Here is a 24,058-nt window from a genome sequence, read left to right as displayed (position 1 = left end):
TTTACATCAGACTTTGAGCTATGCAAGTTTGCCATTGAAGAAAATAAATAAATAAATAAATAAATAAATAGTTTGACAAACTTAATTCAACCCACTGAGCTTCCTGGCAATTTTTACTCAAATTAGAGTAAAATAAATTAATAAATTAGGTAAATAAAAATGATGGAAAATTACAGAAATATAATTTGAGAAAATAATTTAAATAACTGTCAACATAAAGAAAGAGCACAGAGCTGTTTCTTTATGCTTTCTCAGCACAGATCTGAAAAAAAAAAAAAAAAAAAATGGACTTTTTCAAGCAAATTCTCTAGATAAACCAGATGTGAGATTACTTCAGCAAGTTTTTTTTTTTTTTTTTTTTTTAAATCAATGGATCAATCATTATTTTTTGAATATCTTTTGAAGTGAAGTGAAGTGACATTCAGCTAAGTATGGTGACCATACTCAGAATTCATGCTCTGCATTTAACCCATCCAAAGTGCACACACACTGTGAACACACACCCAGAGCAGTGGGCAGCCATTTATGCTGCGGCGCCCGGGGAGCAGTTGGTCAAGGGCACGTAAGTCATGGTATTGCCAGCCCAATATTCGAACCCACAACCCTAGGGTTAGGAGTCAAACTCTCTAACCACTAGGCCACCTTTTTATCCAAATGAGTGGCAGAGTATTGCCATCAAGCCAATTATAACACAGTGCAAGCTGTATTCTCTAATGTTTCTCTAATTCAGAGAGAAGTGAATATTTACTTGCAGAGGCAAAGCAAAGTTTATCTTTGAACATAATTGTACTTTACCAGCAAATGTGGAGAGTCTAGCTTTCTAGATCCCAAGAGAAAAATAAAAAATTATCCCAGATTTTATATTTTAAAGGACGAGTACAACACCCCAGATGGCATATCATACTCATCTGAAGTGTTCCTGAAAGATCTGCGCTAAATAAAAACATCTCAGCCTTTACAGCTGTTACAATTTACAGTGACTCCAGACTTCTGTGCTACAGCAGATTTGAACAAATGAGATGAGGCTTCCGTATCAGAAAAAATCTGTCTCTCTCTCTTTCATATGCCCTAATATTAACAATGTCACTGTGACTATGGAACATTTAAAAAATGTTTACCACATAATTTTACAGCTGGCAAATCACTGCGTTTCTAATAAACCATACAAAATACAGCCATAAAATGGGATTTGGCTCTTACCAACTGTCTCACTCGGACAAGAAATATCTGTAACTATCAGGACAACCTAATCATGAATCTGAAGTTCTGTCACCTTCTCTTTCTCTAATGAGAAAGAGAAATAACACCTTTAATAACACAAAATCAGAGTTTAGCAGGGTTGTGCGCCATTCAGAAATAAAATGATGATGTTGTTCATTCCTAATTGAATGTCTGTATAGTGAAGATACTTTTTTTTATTAGCACACGCTTTGGTCTTTCAGTAACTGATTTTATGTTCAATTTATATTATCTTTATTGTGTGTGCTGGCTGATACATATTTGAAGAATGTCAGGTTCATAATTAGCTGTGATGACAGCTCTATATAAATTATTTCATTAAAAAGGCTTATCTTGGGCAGTGCGCATGTTGTATTTTCCTTTCCATGAAGGATTTCTGGGACCAGATTACATACAGATAATGCTTTTAACATTGAACTGTTGTTTAAAATATTATGTTTTTTACTAACTTCCATCCCTATTTTTGTATGAACAGCACATTTCCATATATATATAGTTCCACATTTTCCTTCCAAGTATTCATGTTCTTAGACCAACACATTTTCCTTGTATTTACAGTTGAAGGCCAGAGGACTGTTCATATGTCACTTCACTTATTCTTTCAATTGCTAAACAATCTTTCAATTCAGTTCTCATTTTAAAGCATTTATAAAGCATGATTGATACTTACATGGTAGATATTTTTTTCCCTGTCTTTTTGTTTACCCTCCATTCTTTCTGAAAGCTACTGTCTTTTAAATTAAATATCTGCTTGCCAAGATACAGACTTCCTGAATATATCCAATAAGCAGGGGTGCTGTACAAATTTGGCAGTCCTAACCCACCCCCCACCTTGAAAATATATATCCCAGACTTTTCAAGGACTCTTTCTTCCTTTGGGGCCCTGGTAATCAATATTGGTTTTACCCCCAGTCCGACGCCCCTGCCAATAAGTCAAACTCATACTCAAATGAGTAGAATGTGCGCAAGCGTGTTACAAGTTTCTAATGACAAACAATTTGATGATACAGAATGTAAAACTGCTGAGAAATAAGAAAATCACAGCCAATCAGAACATATGGAACATGTGAAGCAACAATTTTGTCTTGATTTTTGCAATATTTCACAGTATCTTTTGTATAGATTCCTTGAACATTTATGACTTTGTTTTGTAAAATCACACATATATGTGTTTCCTTTTTATTTATTATTTTTTATTTTTTTCATAATTTGGTTTAAATTTACTTAAAATTAAAACATGAAAAACTCAGAACAAAAGTGAGACTGAAATCCAATCATCTTAAAAGGTGAGTCATTAAAAGGGCAAATATTTTTAGCTGTGCTTTACAGCATCTTTTTTTTATTTTATTTATTTTATTTTATTGTGATTATATAGGATAGTCATGTCACGGTGGTATAAATAACATTTGCTAACATCAAGCAATACTGAGATGAAGTTCTGCAGGAGGCAGTTGTGTGATAAATTAGGACTTGCAGTGAATAACGACACTTCATATGAAGTAAGACCTGAAAGTTCAAGCTTCTCATATGCTGCAATTATTTCCACTAATAGTTTGATATTCATTTTCACACAGCACAAGAACTGAGAGGGAAAATGTCATTTTTTGTGCCAACAAATTACATGTTTGGAATGCCAGAAAGGCAAAAAAAAAAAAAAAAAAAAAAAAAAAAAAGGATAAAAAATGTGTCTTTCCTAGCCTGATAAGGATATTTGCAAATTACATTTCTGAAATATATAGTTTTATATATGCTATCAAGAAAGAAAAAAACGGACAAAAAAACACTGTGCCATATTAAGTTAAATGTTAATCAATATTAAATATCAATGTTAATCATGCTATAAACGTGCTAGTAACTTTCTAACCTTGCTAGTAACATGCTAGTAACTCGATAATCATGTTGACATCATGCTAGTAACAGGGTAGTCATGCATTCAAACATGCTAGTAACATAAACATCATGCTAACATCATGCTGGTAACAGGCTAATCATGAAAGTAGTATGCTAGTAACATGCTATAGTTGCAGAAACATGTTAGCAACATGCTAATCATGCTAACAACATGCTAGTAGCACACTGATCATGATAGAAACATGGCAGTAGCATGCTGATAATGCTAGAGTCATGCTACTTTTTGCTAACCATGCTTTATACATGCTAGTAACTTACAAATCAGGTTAACAACATGCTAACAATTCTAGAAACATGATAATTTGCTATTAACATGCTAGTCATAAACCTGATAGCAACATGCTAGTAACACGCTAATAATGCTTGAAATATTGTAACAACATGCTAATCATGCTGGAAGCATGCTAGTCACGTGCCAATATTGCTAACAACATGGTAGTAACAGGCTAATCATGACAAAAACATGTTAGTAACATGTTAGTCATGCTATAATCATGCCAGTAGCTTGTTAACCATGCTATTATCTTGTTAATTGTACTAACAACATTCTAACAACATGCTTATCATGCTAGAAGCATGGCAGTAACTTGGTAGTCATGCTATCAACACAATTCTAGTAGTGGGCACAGATTTTTTTTATTTTTATTTTTTTTTTAAATCTAGATTAATCTCACTATAATCTTGGAATTAAGATTAATTCATCTAGATTAAAATGGCTCATTTGAATTCTGCCGAAGGAATTCACAATATGTGTGCTGCCCAAATAAAATAATGACTAAAAATAAGTCTTTGAGAATTAGACCAGGTGGTCATCTCCTGTTTACAAAATGCATCACAAACTGTAAACTAATTCCACATTGCACAAGGTGCAAATAACCTTATGCCTGTTTCACACATACTCCGTCTGCAGTGCGTATGCGTTGGGTATTTTTCTACGCACCCATGTTAATGGATTCCAGCATTCACACTGCATGCGGTTGCGGTCCGTCAGTGCGTTCCAGAGTCTCACGTTAACGCAGCACGTAAACGCCAATAACAGCCCACCAGTAGTTAATTCACATTAAATAATGCTAGAACATTCTTATCCATACTAGATATGTGTGTTCCCACTCTGTTCCAAATTTCAGTTTCAACAATTAAAATTAAACTTAAAGTTTTTCCAAACCTTCAGACAAGGCTTTCTCAAGCCAACTTCAAAGTTTGTTTTCTAACCTTACATGCATCTAGTTTAATATATACTATGTGTTGGAAACCATTTACTGTAAAATGAAAACAAACAAACAAAAAAGTTATCAATAATCAGTATAAAATCCTTCCATCCATACTGTATATTTGAGTGTTGTGATAAATTGTGGACTTTGTCACCATGTCTTGCAGATTGAAAATGACTGCACACAGTCTTGGGACGCATTGTCTAACAACAGAAACTAAAATATGTCAATGAGATTTTTTTTTTTTTTTTTGGCTGTATTAAAATAGGCTGTACAAAAAGCAAACAAATGTAAAGGGGTGGTACGATGTGATGATGTCACACATACGCTTATTAGTGTTAGGTCTACTTGAATCATTTAGCAACATTTCAATCAGACTTTAGCTACTTTTGATTTTAGACATTTGGCAACCCTGGCTGAGTGGGTGTTAAATAATTCTTTGGTAAAGCCACAACTGTGTGTTCAGCTGAACTCTGCTAAACAATGATGGTGCTTCCTGAAACAATTCTGAGGCCCTGACTGGAGAAACATGGCAACGCAGAGTGTTTGAGGTTTTGCGGCGGGATAAGTTGGATTTGAGAGAGATATTAGAGGGATTGGGAACTAATGGGAGGGCAGAGTTAGGGAGCGTTCAACAATCCCACAGGATTCCGATTGATGGGGCCGGACTTGATTCATCTGCCCCAAGTATCGATTTGTTTCTGCTGTACAGTTTTACAGCTCTCATCATGTTCTGTTTGGTTCCTTCTGTATTTCATTTTCACTGATTCTGTAAGACATTCCTCTGCTGAGCACAATTTCATCTCTACCATTTTCTGACATCTAAAACTAGTTCTTTCTTTGATCAATCCACTGTGGTGGGAATATATATATATCCTCCCACTCCAGCAAACACCAGAAAGGGGACATTTATTTCTAAACAGTGACAAAGTAAAGGAAGGATTTATCTGCCAAATCTCATTTGTCTTTTGCCTTGTGTTGGCACCTAGGTCTGAACAGAGGTACATTTATCAAAAACCAAAGTAGCTTTCCCAGGTTTTTACTTTAAAACTGTTTTGTTCCAGTCAACAGACAGCATATAATTCACAAAAACGAATGTTTCATGTGCAAACTTACAAGTAGTTTAGACCTGCACCTTTTTACCTTTTACCTTAAATTGTAAAATTATTGTAAGGAAGACCAGTACTAATGTAACCTTTAAGATAATATGGACACATCAGGTAGATGCAGTGTTGGGTGTAATTAATAAGTAATTAGTTACTGTAATTTAATTACTTTTCCATTGGAAAATTAAGGATTACTATTATTATTTCTGTACTTTAATTGCAGTTACTTCGTTTGTAATTGAAGTTAATAATGTGTATAGACTGTAGAACATTTCTATACAACACAATAGCGGATTTAACACCAAAATATAAAGGCTAACCTTAGAATGCATGCTTCTTTATGTAAACTTAAAATAGAAAAAAAAAGATCTGTACACTGTTACACTCCCTTTATTTAAAAAGTAAAAAATAGCAACGTTTAACTTATTGAACTATTACCTTTGCTTGTGTGTGTGTTTGCTGACGAAGGTCTTTGAAATGTTGCTAATTATAACTTTTTGAATAAAGGGAGCATAACAGTGTGCAGATATTTTGATATTTTCTTTATGTAACCTTCTCACTTTAAATTCTTTGGTTATAGGGATATTGGTAACACTTTTGTATCCAATACTCACTATTAACTATTTGGTTATTAGCATGAATATTACTGTGATATTTGCTATTTATTATTACTTAAAGCACACAATAATGTCTTATTCTAAATCCTTAACAATTAAACTTAATTACTTCATTTAAAATCAGCAATTAGGGGTACAATACAGACCAAAAGTTTGTTTTTGAAAGAAGTTTCTTCTGCTCATCAAGCCTGCATTTATTTGATTATTTATTTTTTTTGAAAAAAAAAATAAAAAAATAAAAAAAAAAACATTAAAAATAGTAATGTTTCCAAACTTTTGGTCTGTACTGTATCTTGAAGCAAAAGTCATAGTTAATTGTTAGTTAATAGCGAGAAATGGACCCTAATCTAAAGTGTGACCAGAATAATTTGTTAGCTTTTATTTATTTGAAATAATTAAATAATTTTTTAATGTATATTATATCCTTGTATCAACTTGTCAAGGTTGATATAATACTTGGAAAGTAATTACTAATAAGTAATTAAATTATTTTTAATTAAACTTTTTAGAGAGACCAGTAATCTAATTATACTGTTGAAGATGTAATTAGTTAATAATTAGTAAATCAGTAAATACGTTTTAAAGTAACTTACCCAACACTGGCTGGATCCACCTTTTAGATTTAATTCCTATATAGGGTATCACCCTACTGACAGCTCTGTACACAGTTTGCTACAGTAGTTGAGGAAAACTTCAGAACTGCTTTGTTACTTCATCATCTGTAAGTCGCCTTGGATAAAAGTGTCTCATATATGAATGAATGTAAATAAAATGTAAGCCTTGTGAAGGGTGTGGCAGAAATAGTAAGGGTTCTAAAATGGGCAGAATTGTGAAAATGTCAAAAACGGCAACCAACAGTGACCAACTAATGGAACTAATGTGATGTGCACTGTATCAGTTCTGGCCAGAACAGCAGTGCAGAGGTGCAGAACAAAAGATGCATTAGTAGTCTAGACATTTTTTTAAATATAAGCATCTAAAGTATTCAAGGCCAAAAACTGAATGTTTTAAAAGCACATATAATATAATATAATATATATATATATATATATATATATATATATATATATATATATATATATATATATATATATATATATATATATATATATATATATATATATACATACAAGTCCTTCTCAAAAAATTAGCATATTGTGATAAAAGTTCATTATTTTCCATAATTCAATGATAAAAATGTAACTTTCATATATTTTAGATTCATTGCACACCAACTGAAATATATCAGGTCTTTTATTGTCTGAATACTGAAGATTTTGGCATACAGCTCATGAAAACCCAAAATTCCTATCTCAAAAAATTGGCATATCATGAAAAGGTTCTCTAAACGAGCTATTAACCTAATCATCTGAATCAACTAATTAACTATAACACCTGCAAAAGATTCCTGAGGCTTTTAAAAACTCCTAGCCTGGTTCATTACTCAAAACCGCAATAATGGGTAAGACTGCCGACCTGACTGCTGTCCAGAAGGCCATCATTGACACCCTCAAGCGAGAGGGTAAGACACAGAAAGAAATTTCTGAAAGAATAGGCTGTTCCCAGAGTGCTGTATCAAGGCACCTCAGTGGGAAGTCTGTGGGAAGGAAAAAAATGTGGCAAACAACACTGCACGACGAGAAGAGGTGACCGGACCCTGAGGAAGATTGTGGAGAATGACCGATTCCAAACCTTGGAGGACCTGCGGAAGCAGTCGACTGAGTCTGGAGTAGAAACATCCAGAGCCACCTTGCACAGGCGTGTGCAGGAAATGGGCTACAGAGAAGCAGCACTGGACTGCTCAGTGGTCCAAAGTACTTTTTTCAGATGAAAGCAAATTTTGCATGTCATTCGAAAATCAAGTGCCAGAGTCTGGAGGAAGACTGGGGAGAAGGAAATGTCAAAATGCCTGAAGTCCAGTGTCAAGTACCTACAGTCAGTGATGGTCTGGGGTGCCATGTCAGCTGCTGGTGTTGGTCCACTGTGTTTTATCAAGGGCAGGGTCAATGCAGCTAGCTATCAGGAGATTTTGGAGCACTTCATGCTTCCATATGCTGAAAAGCTTTATGGAGATGAAGATTTCGTTTTTCAGCACGACCTGGCACCTGCTCACAGTGCCAAAACCACTGGTAAATGGTTTACTGATCATGGTATTACTGTGCTCAATTGGCCTGCCAACTCTCCTGACCTGAACCCCATAGAGAATCTGTGGGATATTGTGACGAGAAAGTTGAGAGACGCAAGACCCAACACTCTGGATGAGCTTAAGGCTGCTATCGAAGCATTCTGGGCCTCCATAACACCTCAGCAGTGCCACAGGCTGATTGCCTCCATGCCACGGCGCATTGAAGCAGTCATTTCTGCAAAAGGATTCCCGACCAAGTATTGAGTGCATAACTGAACATAATTATTTGAAGGTTGACTTTTTTTGTATAAAAAACACTTTTCTTTTATTGGTCGGATGAAATATGCAAATTTTTTGAGATAGGAATTTGGGTTTTCATGAGCTGTATGCCAAAATCATCAGTATTAAACAATAAAAGACCTGAAATTGTTCAGTTGGTGTGTAATGAATCTAAAATATATGAAAGTTTAATTTGTATCATTACATTATGGAAAATAATGAACCTTTATCACAATATGCAATTTTTTTTGAGAAGGACCTGTAAATACATATATACATCAAAAAGTAAAAAAAGTATGGTTATAGTGTATAGATTTTTATTGTTGTTGTTGTTGTTTCTCCATACAACAACAGCACTACTATTACTACTACTAATTGTTATTATTATTATTATGTACACACATTATGAATCTGTATCAGCTCTCTCTCTACAGTATATATATATCTGTGTGTGTGTGTGTGTGTGTGTGTGTATTCATTCATTAATAATAAACAGATAAGATAGCAACATAGACTTTTTACATTTATTTTTAAGCACTTATTACAAATATAAAATTGAATGAAATACATTATAAATAAACAGAATGTATCAAATATGTTTACTATGTACGTATCTAAATAAATTATATGTTAAGATAAATAAATACAGACCATTCCTGAATTTAGGCTGCATTGCCTTTCAGAATCAGCATTCATAGGCAGAAGTAAGCCAAAGCATAATTTGCTGTTTATTTCTCTTTCGGATCAATAAAAAAAGGCGCCAGTTGGTAAATGAGGCTACAGTTGTTCGAGCTTTTGAGGGGTGTGAGGATTACAGCAGTTAGAAAAAAAAAGCTTGGTGTTTGGCCGACCAGTCTCCTTATGTTTCAAGTGGTAAGCTATCAATATTTCCTCCATCTAACTTGGTCACGGTACAGAGAACATGTGGGTTTAGAGTTGCAGATGAAGCCATTATTGAAAAAGATCCAGACCAGCTTCGGAATGTCAGTATGTGCTATCTGAGTTGTTAGCATATTCCCTAGTGGGGTTGGCTTGGGATCAGTTCATGAACAGGCTGCTGTGGCATCATAGGGCCAGTCTAAGTATTGACAACCTCTGGTCTAGTGGGGAAATTCTTGGATGTTAGTCTGTGTGTGTGAGTTGTTGATGTTTTGCTTAAAAATATTATATATATATATATATATATATATATATATATATATATATATATATATATATATATATATATATATATATATATATATATATATATATATATATATATATATAACCTGCAGATGGTCCTGAGCCGAGGGTTAAATAGGATTTCAGCAAAGCTGCACACCGCAGATTGGAGTTATGGCTTATTTTCTGGGATGAGCTACATGGCTGAGCGGAGGTCTGAGCTAATGTTCTATTAATCAACTATGTGATTTGCTTTTGACTCCACTATTAGACACATTGTTTACTTGAAGGTCAAGACATTTACAACTGCTGCCCTACATTGAGCATTACGCTTTCTTTGAAGGATGAATACCAAAATCTCCACATGAGGACTTCATTATATTTATTTGAAATATAACAACTGTGAACTCAGTGTGGGAACAGGCTCGGCGAAGGCATTCCCTGTTCATCATTAAAACAATGAATACTAAGGCAAAGCATGAAGCGAAGTAGCTGCAACCTTTTTATCTTAAAGCAAATTATAATGTCTGTTTTAAAATCGAGTGAGCATTTCATAGGCGGTCTCTAGACAACAGGGCTGTTTAACATTGCAGACAGCAGATTATGCACATTATCAATGGAGTTCATTACCTAGCCTGCTATAGGTCAGGCCTTTTTTAGCAGGGATACTTCAAATCGATTGGAATCTGACTTGAATTTCCGGAACCTAATGAATGCAAATTAGCTTAAGAAAGCATTTGCTTGATTAAACACTCAAATAGCACCACATGAATTTTCAGAATTAGATTTTTGCTTCAATCTCTCTCTTTGACACAAATTGTGCTCCTGCGGTAAAACTGGCTACTTTTGCATGTAAACGCTATTTGAACAAGTGTCACACTGTTCGGCAGATTGTAAACAATGCGATTTTTACACGTTTGCACATTACTGAGGGGTATTATAATTTCTCACACAATAGCAGACTGAATTATGCTGTAGTTATTTAGAAACCTTGGGCACTGTGATTCACAATGAGATTTATTAAAGGGATATTCCATGTTAAATGTGATTTAAGATCCACGGACAGTGTGTGCGGCATACTGTTGATAACTACAGAATGTATTATTGACTCATGCTCAGTTTGAGAATAATAAAATACTAGCAAAACAATAGAAATCTGACAGTAGTTGGCAGCAGGATAAATCACACGTGTGCGTGTAAGATCATGTATCGCGTAAGACAATAAGACATAAGACACACACTTCTCATAAGGCCCTGCAAGACACCATAAGATCACTTAACAGTCCTCCATTGGGAAAGTTTCATCTAATTTTTAAATCGACAGCATTTGCTTTTTTTTTTTTTTTTTTTTTTTTTTTTTTTTTGCTTCACACTGAGATAACATACAATTGACACTGGATTGAAAGGAGATAACTAATTTAAAATTAGTACTGTTTATAATAAAACTCCACGTGTAGGAATTATGTCAGCAAATTCTACTTGAAATGCAAATACAAATTTTAAAAGCTGTTTTGATGTTGAACTTTTGTAAATCCTTTACAAAAACAAATCTCCATCTATTAGATTACATGCCTTATTTCCAAAAACAGATGGAACTCCCAGTGTGAACAAACCTGAACATGCAAAATGATTGACAAGGAGAAGATGTTTCACATTGGCTAAAGAAAACTGTAGGCCAATCTCAAGCGATATCTACCAGTCAACGACTTTAAGAAAACCAACCAAGTTCAGAGGGTCAACCATTGGGTTGGAGGCCGTAAATAAAGTTCAAATGTATAATTTCGGGTCAACTTTTCCTAAACACTCCCACACCTGCCATTGGTTGCTCAAATAGATTGTCTTCTCCCCAAACCCACATTATTGGTTGAACAAATGTTGCTGTATTGGGCCAGGCGGGATGTTTAGAAAGCACTAAAGTCATTACATCACAAAAGCTTTAAGACCATTCTTTGGTTCTTTCCACCCTTTCTGCAGGTCGTTTCTTTATTCCCTGTGCCTATCTTCCTCCCTCCCTCCTCTCTGAAATCTTAAAGCTGAAGTCGGAGCTTGATGAATGAGCCTGCAGAATCCGCATACGTCTCCAGACAGCCTCCAATCTGCACTGCGCGACAGTGAGAGAAAGCACTGGCTCTTCCACACGGTGAGCGATTCAAGCTGCCACAGCTCAAAAGTGATGAGAGCTTTTAAGAGTTATGACTCACATTAAATATAGACCCATAGCATTCGCTAGGAGCCTCTTTGAAAGTGTAATCTTGCAGGAAAGTTGCGAATGAAGGGTTATGACGAAACTGGCAGGTGAGTACAGTGCTCCATCAAGTCTCAGAGCCAGGGACGACTGATAGAGCAGTTCCCGGGCTCGCTGCCCTCCATTAAAATTCATTATGCATTCGTCTATAAGTGACGAGAGGAGCGCAACTCAAGGTCACTTTTATAAAAGCGATTAACAATGCGACAAGATGTGTCTTTATCAGCGAAAACATTCCAAGCTCCACATATTTTACCATCCACATTGCTCCACGTCTCCCATGTAAATTTGAAACATGAATAATTATTATTATAATTTTTTATATTTGCAATTTGTAATATTCCCATACAAATTAAAATAAACGTAAATATATAATCCAAGACTGTTTCCCAAGAATATTCAATATTGTCATCAGTAACTTAAATAAGGCTGAAATAAATAATAGATTTAAAATTTAAACTTGAAAAACGAAGTTTCAGCGTAATCAGCGTTGTTTAAATTTGGAGACAGTAGCGTGCTCGTGAATGTAATCAGCTTAATTAGCGTTGTTTACACTTGGGGTAAAGCATGCATATGCGTTGATACTCTCCAAAACGGCAGAAGATAGTAACTTGGGGGAGAAGAGTTGTTGAATAAAGTTATTTTTTGTTTTCTTTGCGCACAAAAAGTAGCTTTGCAAAACTGTTGAGCCACTGATGCCACATGGACTGTTTTACCAATGTATTATTTATTTATTTTTTGAGCAAAAAAGATTTCAGCAAAGATTTCAGAGTCAAGAAACTTTTTTTTGTGCGATTTATGCTTATTGTACTGAAAAACAAAATGCTGAAGGTTAGGAACAATAACTTTGTAAACCCACAAGTCTTGCTATTTTGAGAATTTAAAATGGTAATGTAAAATGAAACATGTTGTGTTCACAAAGCAACCCCAGAGACCCCAAAACAAACAAAAGTGCCGGCCAGAAGCTGACAAAAACTATAAGGGAGTTTGTGAAAGCAGCATTAATCTGTCAATGTACATTTGCAAGCTTTCATTTCTCACCCACACTGTCAAACCGCTGATGCGGCACGATGCAAGTCATTTACATAAAGCAAACAGTAAAAACAAGTACTTTTGCAAGCCTTAATTTGTACAGTGCCCTAACGTTTGCTCTTCCTACAGTACATGATGTGCACCTGGGTAAAGACAACATGTCCACTTTCTTGTATCCCTTTATCTAGAAAGCATCTGCCAAGAACATCAATGTAATGTAAATGTGATGTCAAACCCACAGTCCACATCAGTCCACTTAGCGGCACCACTAGTAGCTTTACTGGAGAGGCCAGTGTATTAACATGCTACGCGAATCAGGTGGAAATTCACTTTCAATGCCCAGAGTGACGGCTTTTATGTTAGCACCAAGACCAGCTTTCTCCCCACATTCCTTGACAATGATGTTTTAAATATGCACTCTGTCAATCAGGAACCATTAGCATTAATTAAAAAGAGCAGGACAGACCACAACACGGCCTGAATGAAATGTTCTTTGCATTGAAGTGGACTATTTTTTCTAACCCTGGTCGTCTGCCGGATATACTTCCATTAGCATATGCTTGAGTACAGCATCATCACTCAACCTGCCTGATGCAGGACGGTGATAAAGAAGGCACTCGTGACTGTAGCGCTGAAAGGAACAGATAACGTTGTAGGATATGGACATAAATGTATGCCCTAATCTGCCTCCACTTCTTTTTTTCTCAGTGGTGTATGATTTTTCATGCCAGGGTTTAAGAGCTCCCGATCAATCCTGTTCACTCCTCCTCTTGTTTTAAACAGAATAACAACTTATTAGAGGCGGTCTTAACTCACTGTTCTGTGGTGTCAGCTGGAGAATAAAGCGCTCTCTGTCATTTGCTGTCTTTCTGTCAGGAGAGAGAATGAGTGAGAGAGAAAGGCTGATAAAAGTAGGTTAAAGTACAGTATATACACTACTGTGAGCACAAAGTGTATTTCGACACTTAATGTACACAAAAATGTATGAATGTCATTGCATTAGACCTATCAAGAGGAATTTTTTTTTCTTCTCTTTTTGTATTATGGTAATTTTTCGTGTGTGTGTGCGTGTGTGTGCGTGTGTGTGTGTGTGTGTGTGTGTGTGTGTGTGTGTGTGTGTTTGAGTGTATAATATGGATGGATGAAGTCAGTTTCCCTCAAGTTTACACAGGTGCCTTAGCAGAAACCACAGGTGTTTGTCACATTAAATATGGATGTGTTTCACTAACATTTGACAACTACAAAGAGTCTTAATTTTGAACATCACATCATTTTTTTTCTCTTTAATTTAAAACTCAACATAATTGTCTTGATTAAACATTTTACATAAAAACTCTGCTTTTGCTATCTTATAATAAATGCATTAGATAACAAATATTCAGACAAATTGCTATAACATTCATAGATTTTTTTAATGTGAAAAAAAGATAAAAAAATAAATGTAGTACTTTTTCCCAGGAGAATATTATTAAAACTAGATAAGTTTACTAGACTATCACTGAATTAGTTATTAGGATATAGTGAAATAAGATAAAATACACTTGTAAAACAAGTCTTGATATCATATGCAGTGCAAGCTATTTTATTTCAATGATTTTTTAATTGTTGTAATGATGCATGCATTTAATACTTTTCATATTTTTGTTTGTGTTTTTTTTAAGTATAATGTAGTTTCCAATTCATGTTTAAGATTAAACAAAAATATGTATAACAATTTACACTTTTAAAAGGTATTGCTGTATAAACTGCTGCAAATTTAACTTCACTTCAATTTCACTTGCACTTCAATCATCTAACTCTCCCTCCACACATCACTTTCTGATCATTTGGAGCACAAAAGGTTGTGGGTTCGTCTCCCAGGGAGCACATCTTAGGCAATAAAAAAAATAATAAAAAAAAAAAAATTGCTAAGTCGCTTTGGATAAAAGTGTCTGCCAAATATGTAAATTTACATAATAATGCACTTTGAATGAATGCTGAGATGCTAATTTTGTTTAATCAGCAGTGGTCAACTTAAAAAGGTTTTTTTTTTTTTTTTTTTTTTTTTTTTTTTTTTTTTTTTTTGACAGCTGATGACGATATCTTGGAAAGCAGGGTGGCCAATATAATTTTATTTTAATTAATATTTAAGAAATTGGAAATAATTTGAAAATAGATTTAAAAATAAATGTGTGAAATAAACATACATATATCTTAAATGACAAAGTATTTTTTCACAAACAAATAAATATTTAATACAAAAATAATGAAAAATGAAGTAAACACTTTAATTAACAGGATACTCAGTATTCTGGGAAGTTTGTGTGCATTGGGATTTATTTTTTATTTATTTTTTAAATAAAGCCAAGGTAACACTGATTTGAGATACAGCACACTGTAAAAAATGTAATGAATATGGCAGAGGGGCAAAGGCATAAAGTGCAGCATAATATGAGATCACAAGTTTATTTTTTTTTTGTCAATTGCGCATCTCAAGGGAAGCTAAACTTTCCTTCGTCTGCATTCAATTCACACGAACAGACCATCATGCAGAGCATTCGCGATCATGCAGGGTACAAATGCACACTTCACAAAATTTCATAGCTGGATTCAACTGTTTGCAAGTTTTGTGAAATTAAATGTTCATTAGTCATTCAAAGATTTGTTTAAATTATTCAAATGCATATTTGCTGAATGCTAACGGCAAACGAGAATGTATTATAATGTTTGCTTTTCTATTACTAATAATATAAAAGCAATTGTTATGATACATTTTGCATACACTTTTATTCATTCTATCTGAATATTAGACAGACTTCTATCTGTACTAGATTGAACTGTTAACGATGAAAGCGGAGAAGAGGGATAATTTGAGTGGTGTGTGCTCAGGCACTGCTGTTCTCAGCGCCGTCAAAATAAAAAGTCCTGCGTCGAACACATTTTCCCAACACACAAAAACTTAATCGGCCAATGCCGATATTTGAAAAATACCAAACATCGATGACATTGGCCTTGTCAATATATCGGTTCACCACTAGTAATCAATGATATTAGCGAGCATGTTTGCTTCATAGAGACTTTAATGATCAAGTACTATACATCTCAAGTCAAGTCTTGTTTGTTTATATAGCATCTTTCAATTCATATCTTTTCAAAGCAGCTTTACAGAAAATGTTAATGAATGCTACAGAGACTTCGGGGCCTAATGAACAGGGAATCCAGCATTAAATCAATATTATGCTTTCTTTAACCCCAGTTGAGTAGCCACAGGCGACTGTGACTTACAAATATACATGTAAGCAAGCTGATATTCGTATCCTCTAATGATATAAAGAGAAGTACAGAAATGTGTATAAATGTAAACATTATCTTTAAGTCCAAAATTGGACATAGCCCAGCTAGTGATAGATTTACATATTAGCCTAGCTAATTAGCCTAATCAGGTGATATTTGGTATCAGCAGCAAAGAGTGTCTGCTTGGTCAATTAACAGAAGATTGAGCAGCTATAAAATAATTTTTTTTTCAAAAATTCTGCAGTCTTTTAGATGAGGGTGAGTCTAGATAGAACAGAAAGTCTTAAACCCTCAAAGGATGCTGTGACTGCATAATGAGTGTAAGAAACTACAGCCAACTTCATCGGCACCATTGGCTTATATATTTTGTTCAAATGTAAAATACATCAAAGAGCTTTCAAGCACTGCAGAGAGGTGTAGCATTAATCGCTGTGGACGGACTGTGGGGACAGAGAAAAGGAGAGAGAGAATATATTTCTGCCTTCAGTGATGAGGGACTCTTCCTGCACAGAGAAAGACGGTTGGTAACGCCTCTGAAGACTGTTGTTCCTATGAGTATGCCAAATAAACCGACAAGCCATCAATTCATTTATCAAAAGAGAGTCTTAGGAGGCTATTTAACCACAAACAGATGTGACACACACGTCAGTGTATTGTTTCAAAGCTAAATGAGAAGGACAGAAGGAAAGACAAAAGGAAAGTGAAGGAAGACAGGAAATAAAAACGAACGGAAGCACAAAAGAAAACAAAGAAAGAATGGATAGAAAAGAAGGATGGATAAAAAGAAGGAAGGATGGATGGAAGGAAAGGGAAATGAAGAAAAGAAATAGGGGAAAAAAAGGGTAAGGGAAGAAGATAGTCCAGAAGGAAGGCTGGGAGAAAGGGGAGAAGGAAGAATGGAGGTGAAGCAAGGGAAGAGAAAAAATAGAAAAGGAAATAAGGAAGAATGGAAATAAGGAAGGAAGAAAAGGAAGAAATGTAGTTAGGAAATTTGGGGTGAAAGAAAGTAGAAGGTACAAAGTAGGAAGAATACAGAAGGGGAAAGAAGAAAGGATAAGAGAGGGAAGGGAAATAAGGAAGAATGAAAGGAAAGAAGAAAACAAATAAAGAAATAAAGAAGGAAGGGGGAAAATGAGGCAGGCGGAAGAAGAGGAAGGAAATAAAAATGTAGAAAGAGCAAATAAGGATGGAAGGTAGAAAGTAAATAATGGAGGGAGGGAAGGAAAACAAAAAGCGGATAAAGCAGGAAGAAGATAACAAATAATGGGGAAGAAGGAAGTAAAGGAAGAAGAAGAGGAGGAAAAAGGAAGGAGGAACATAGCAAACAAGGAAGGAAGGAAATACAGGGGGAGGGAAGAAAAAGAGAAAGGTAATAAAGTACATAGCAAATAAGTGGGAAGGAAGGAAGAGGAAGGAAACAAAGCTGAAGGAAGATAGCAAAGAAGGAAGAAAGGAAATTAAAGGGGAAGCACGGAAAAGAGAAAGAGGATAAAAAAGAGGATAAAGACGGAAGGCAAATTAAGGAAATAAACCCGGAAAAACGGAAGAAAATAAGAAAGCTAAATTAATTAAGCAATGAAGAAAGGAAGAAAATTAGAGGAGGAAAGGAAATGAGGGAAAGGCAAAAAAGTAAGTAATTAAACAGAAAATAAGGAAGCAAGCAAATATGAAACAAACAAAACAAAACAATGAACAAGTAAAGAGGCAAAAACCTCTATTACCATTTTGACTAGGCAGGATCAGGTCTGGTGTAGCCTATTGCAATAAATGTGACTTTAACTCTATGTGGCTGTTGAATAGAAGTGCTACCCAGCGACTGGGCTATGATCTTTAGGCCTGACCTCCTGTGAAGATGATGGATGGGTGAAGTCCAACACTGATAGCTGCATATCCATCAACTAAAGGCTCATTTGATGAATGAATATGTCCTCTATCAACAGTGCATCTCCTCATGAGGTATTGTCCATCCATGTGAAATGAAGTCCATGAAGAATATCGCAGCGCAAGATGGATTAACTAGCAACTTGATTTAGTCAGCAATCATGTTCGAAAACCCTCATCAATTTCTCTTCAAGGAACATAAATGCGGCAGCGATTCACCACTCCAGGGATAGAAAAGTGCCCTAAAGAGGACTGGATCTGTCTCTGTGAAAAACATTATTAGCAGACATTTCAAGGTTTAAATTGATGAGAATAAATTTTGAGTGTTCAAAAAAAGAAAAAGAAAAGAAAAGTGCATCCTCTTTGTGGATTCACATTTATTTTTAGAAGATTTTGAAGTTTCACTGGTTGAAAGGTTCTTGGCACATCATTGGTTGGCAACATTGATTTGATTATAAAAGGGAATCAAGATGACTAGACAAACTTTTTTTTTTGTGATACATATTGCAACATGATAAGAAAGACATGAATTTCCATCAGGATACTTGAATATTTGTAAAGAACTAATAATAGTAGAATGGCAGGGGGTCAATTTTGAAGGGGAATGAATCTTCATAAAAAATAAAACTAAATAGAAATGATCCTTTGATACAAAGTGAAAAAATAAGAAAAAGAAAAAATCTTCACTTGATTTATTACTGGCCACATTCCTACTGTAAATAATACTAATAATACTAATAATTAATTTTAATATATATATTATAATAAATAATAAATAAATTGTATTTTATATATATATATATATATATATAATTTAATACAAGTATTAAAATAACAGTTATTATTTACTGTATTTCTTTTAAAATACAATACAAATATTTACATTTTAATTTCTTCATTTTCAACATCATCAAGTTTTTATTTTAGGCAAACTTTAATTATATAAATTAAATTACACTGTAGGGCTTTGCGGTGTGAAAATGGCTCTAAGCCACATTATGTCTTTCTGTCCATCTCACATTTTCAAGCTAGCCTATATGTGTAAATAAAGAATGTGGACTTAATAATAGAATATATGGAGTCTTGGCCTGTGATTTATCTCAATCTCATTCCCTTTCAAGTCCAATCATTTTCAGACCCTCTCTGCTGTCTTTATCAATAAAAGTAACAAAATACCAAGTACGATAAAATTATGGTCATAAACAGTGACAAGTGGACGAATGCTTTGGGGTCACAGCTATAACATGCAAAGCTAGAGTTTCAGAATGGCAGTGTCGCATTATTTCTCCAACTTTCTCTCCATAAAGGGAGCGCGACATCACCAACACATCACGGGATGCCAATTACCACCGCCAGATACTTTCAACTTTGATGTTACCATGTGCTGCTCAAACAGCTTTTATTTCTCTCTCTCTCTCTCTCTCAAAAGAGTGGCTTGTTTTAATGGCTCATACAGCCACATGATTACAGCACAATTCCAGTTGGGAAAAGCCTTTAATAACAGAGGTACTATTTTACTCCACACCTTGCCATCTCCCTCCTACTAGAATTCGGCGGACACATCCATTCCCAGATTGCCTGATTGATTGCTATCTCTAAATGACCCACACAGGTCGGCCTGTAATGGACTGGCCTCCTACACAGAGAAGGGGTGCAATCTCTGGCCTTATCCCTGTGCCAGCTCACCTCACACCTTCATGAACATCCGAATCCAATTCTGTAAGCGATGGTGCTTCCAGAGTCTGAGTGACATTTCACCCTCCAACTCCACACACATCTGAAGGAAAAATTGAAAAGCAATTTTAATGCATAAAGCTATTTGCACATTGTAATTCGGGCCAATCCTATTAAAGATGTCACAGTGTAGTTGGAGGGTCTGTGGACCAGACTTTCAAATATTCATCTCAGTAGATTGCAATGCCGTAACGGTAATGTTGGGGGCTATCCTCGAAGCATATTATTTAAAACTTCATATCACTGAAATAAATATTTTTTACTTGCAACAATGGAGACAGTTTTGCTCATTTTTATAGTATGATGTTTTTGACTTATTTGTCAGCCTTTTTTAGGGATTCATTAAATACCGTTTGATTAAAATATTTGAAAACATCATAAAGGTTAATTAACCAAAGTATGCACCATCATTACACAAAATAAATAATTTAGGATCTAGCCAACTTATAGACCTCACGTAAGATCAGCAGACTGAACTGTGACCAAAGATTGAAAATGCCACCAAAATGAATGCATTTAATTAATGAGATTTTCCACTGCAAGCTGTGACTGACAAACTTAAAGCCATCCAGTGACCCTCATGAATATGCATTATGTGCAAATATGTGGCAAGATCAAGAAGTAACCTTTAACACTGAGCTTTATATCATCATCAATATTTTAACCAACACCTATCATGTATGCTGCAGGTTGAGAACAAACAGCTTACTTAGTATTAATGCATGCAAATTAATGCTTTGTTTATTCATCTTGGAAGGCTTCTAGGCGTATGAATTTTATCACTTGATAGACTTTGTATTTCATGAAAAAATACGAGACAAAAGCAACTGGAATGATTTGCTTTGTTTTCTAAAATTGACTAACCCTGAAGTTGACCAACTCAAGAGACACCGCACATGCAGCAAATGCAACTTGATGACTGTTTTACCTCATCCAAGTTGCATTTTGGCATATGCATGTCAGCCAAGTTATGAAACAAATCAAAGGGAAAAAAGAAAGAAACAAAAGGAAAATTTCATTTTAATTAAATAAATTGTTTTTTTATTTTTTTTTACCAATCAGGACTTTTGTGGAAGTGGAAAGATTGTCTTCTAGTAATAGGCTTATAAGGTTGAAAATATCAATTTATTCACAGAAACCAATGTTTCTATAAGTCCTCTCTCAGAGCTCTAATTACAGTGTTTTGATGCTATTTTCATGGCCCCTGACATGCACTTAAAAAGCTTTTATTTTTGCAGCCCGGGAAAGCATCTCTGGAGTCAAAAGAACAAAACAGCTCCCCTTTTGTTTCTTGCCTGTTTTGCGGAATTGTCTAAGCTTTCACACTTGTCTAATGAAAAACTAATTTTCATACAAATTTTGGCTTGCTGAGAGTGTTATTGTGTTGCCTCTTTTCTGAGATCTGTACAATCCTTTTCAAAAACGCATTAAATATCATGCACATAATACAGCTTATTGCATACAAAACAAATACAAATTGCTGTATTCTCCAAAAACTTTGAATCACTTTAAAGCAATCACTGATTATTCCTGTTGTTCTCGATTCTCATGATACATCATAGAATTTTGCATCTACATCTTACTCATTCATAAAGATGCATCTCTTTTGGGTTTCCGACAGAGTGAAAGTTTGACATCCCAATAATGAGTTGCTGCCTTTGATCAGTTTCTGTCATCATTTACAAGTTGTTATTCCACACCTTTTTGACCCCAAATGAAATTGCCAGGAAACAAAAAGCGCCTCTCAAACCGCAGGGGGAAAACGGCGCTAAGAGCACCATCACATCTTTGACACTTACATTACAGCTCTGGCAGAACGTTCCTAGCTTCTATGAGATCCAGATTCATTTGTAAGGGAAATGCGCAATGCAATCACATCGTAACAAAACTAATTTTGATTTTGTACGGATGTAACAATATAAAAGACTAGAGGAATGGTAATTATCCCCTGCCTACCTATATGGGTTGATTACACTCTTTTGCTCATCACATAATCAGGAAGGGAATATAGTTGGCCACTTAAAATTGTCCACTTAGATGCTTTTATACAACAATAACAAAGACATAATTTGAATTCTAAGCTTGTCCGATAGCTTTGTGAAATAATTCAGCATCAGAACTATCTAGGTCTTAGACCAGTGAGAAAATGGAAGCACTATCAAAGGAAAGTCAGACAAAGATTAAAGGGTAAATAAAGGCCTTGAGAGTCTCACCTGAACTATATGCACTGACTGAACCTACGGCGGCCTGTTATTGATCCTTTACAACTTTAACTAAAGGAATGGAAGGGAAGAAGGGAGAAGACAGTGATATTTGATACCAAAAGTCTTCAAGTAAGTGTAAATGAGTCAAATACTGCAGTTACACAGTTGAGTTTCTCAGTTTTTGTGCCCAATACATCATATTTTACATTTATGCATTTGGTAGACTCTTTGATAGAAAGTAACTTGAAATGCCTTCAAAGTAGGTCATGGGTTCTCTGAGAATCAGATCGATGACCTTGGTGCTGGTCGAACAATGTTCAAAGCTGTTTGAACTACAGGCATGCCCACGAGACATAACGCAACTCATGGAAAAAGAAACCAAGGTATGGGGTTAATAGGGTTATTGTTATGCATAAGGTTAAACAGTAAAACACAATGCGAGCATCACCAATAACAAGGATTTGATTCCCATAGAATGCAAGATGAGATAAAATGTATAGATAAAATGTATAACTTGAAATCAATATAGCTCACTTTGAATAAAAGCATGCAAAATGCATAAATGTAAATGCTAATGGATTAGCCCACGCTGATCACTTACTGAACTAATAAGTTTTGGTCAAACTTAAAATCAACCTAAACGGTTTGCATATGCATGCAATGTAGGATCAGATTTTTTTTTCTTTCTTTCTTTTAATCAGCAAGGATGCACTGAATAGATCAAAAGTGACTGTAAAAACACAAGAAATGCTTTCAAATAAATGTTGTTCTTTTGAACTTTCTATTCATCAAGGAGTCCTGAAAAAAACAATCAATGAAGTTTCCATAAAAATAGTAGGACTGTTTACAAAGTTTCTCGGGCACCAAATGAACATATTGATGAAGACTGGAGTAATATCTGCTGAAATTGCAGCTTTGCCATCACAGATATACAAATAGCTTTTTTAAAACAGAAAACTGCTGTTTTAAATTGTGATAATAATTTTATATTACACTAACTATCCATTATATCAAATAAACACAGCCTTTATGAGCATGAGAGATATCTTTCAAAAACATTAAGATCTTACCGAGTTTCATTTGGACTAGTATCTGTAAAAAAACACAAAGAGAAACCATGGTAAATAATGTCAAGAATAGCTAGATTTATGTCTGTCAGGACTAATCCAAAAGTCTGCAGAAGAGCTGTGGTTAAACCAAATAGCGAGTTTAGAAGGTAATATTGGATCCAAGCATCCTATCATGCCTGTGAATGAGGCATTTAAAAATATATATATAAAAAAAAAATCACTGGCCATTAGGAGGGACATATATCAGAGGCTCTACCTTAATGAGCATGTACGCAACGGGTGCACACTCAAAAAATAACCTCTATCACTGTTGCTTTTAGTGACTTTAAACAGATACTTGGATAAACTAACCAAACAAATGATAGTCTGTAAACAACTCAATGCTGATTTTGGCTCATCGATAAGAGGAAAACACACAACCGGTGAGTAGCATCAAATGACCTTGACACCGGTGATTGAAAGAACGGTGACAAAAATTTGCTTTTTTCCTTCTTTGTCTTGCATCTTAACTTACTAATGCGAGAATCAGCGGGAGATCGTCTGAAATAAATGATCCGTATTTTCCATCAGAAGCGTCTCCATACCGTGGACAGATGGTCGGGGACGTATGTGTCTCCGGTAGTAGCTTCAAATTGTTTTTTATTTGAAAAGGCATGGCGCAAACAGATGTAAGATATCAAGATTATGTCTCTGTATTGAGATGTCTCCCAAAGAATAAAAGGGTTTTTGATGTGGTTTCAAACAGACTCTTTTTTTTTTATCCTGTTGAGCAAATGAAAGAAGGAATAAATAGATGGACAGAAAAATAAATAAATTAACGCACAAATTGCCTATTTGAAATGATAATGACTGAGATGAGGCTATTGAGGTTGTAGCCAATATCTCAGTGATATCAGGGTCTTGGCAAATGCGAGCAGACCATTATGAACCCTGTCCAAATGCTCTCTGCATGCATTGAGCAAATTTC

Source organism: Carassius gibelio, chromosome B12 (genome assembly GCF_023724105.1).
Source record: "Carassius gibelio isolate Cgi1373 ecotype wild population from Czech Republic chromosome B12, carGib1.2-hapl.c, whole genome shotgun sequence".
Taxonomy (NCBI): domain Eukaryota; kingdom Metazoa; phylum Chordata; class Actinopteri; order Cypriniformes; family Cyprinidae; genus Carassius; species Carassius gibelio.
The sequence above is the reverse complement of the archived record's forward strand: the minus strand, read 5'-3'. Positions refer to the sequence as shown.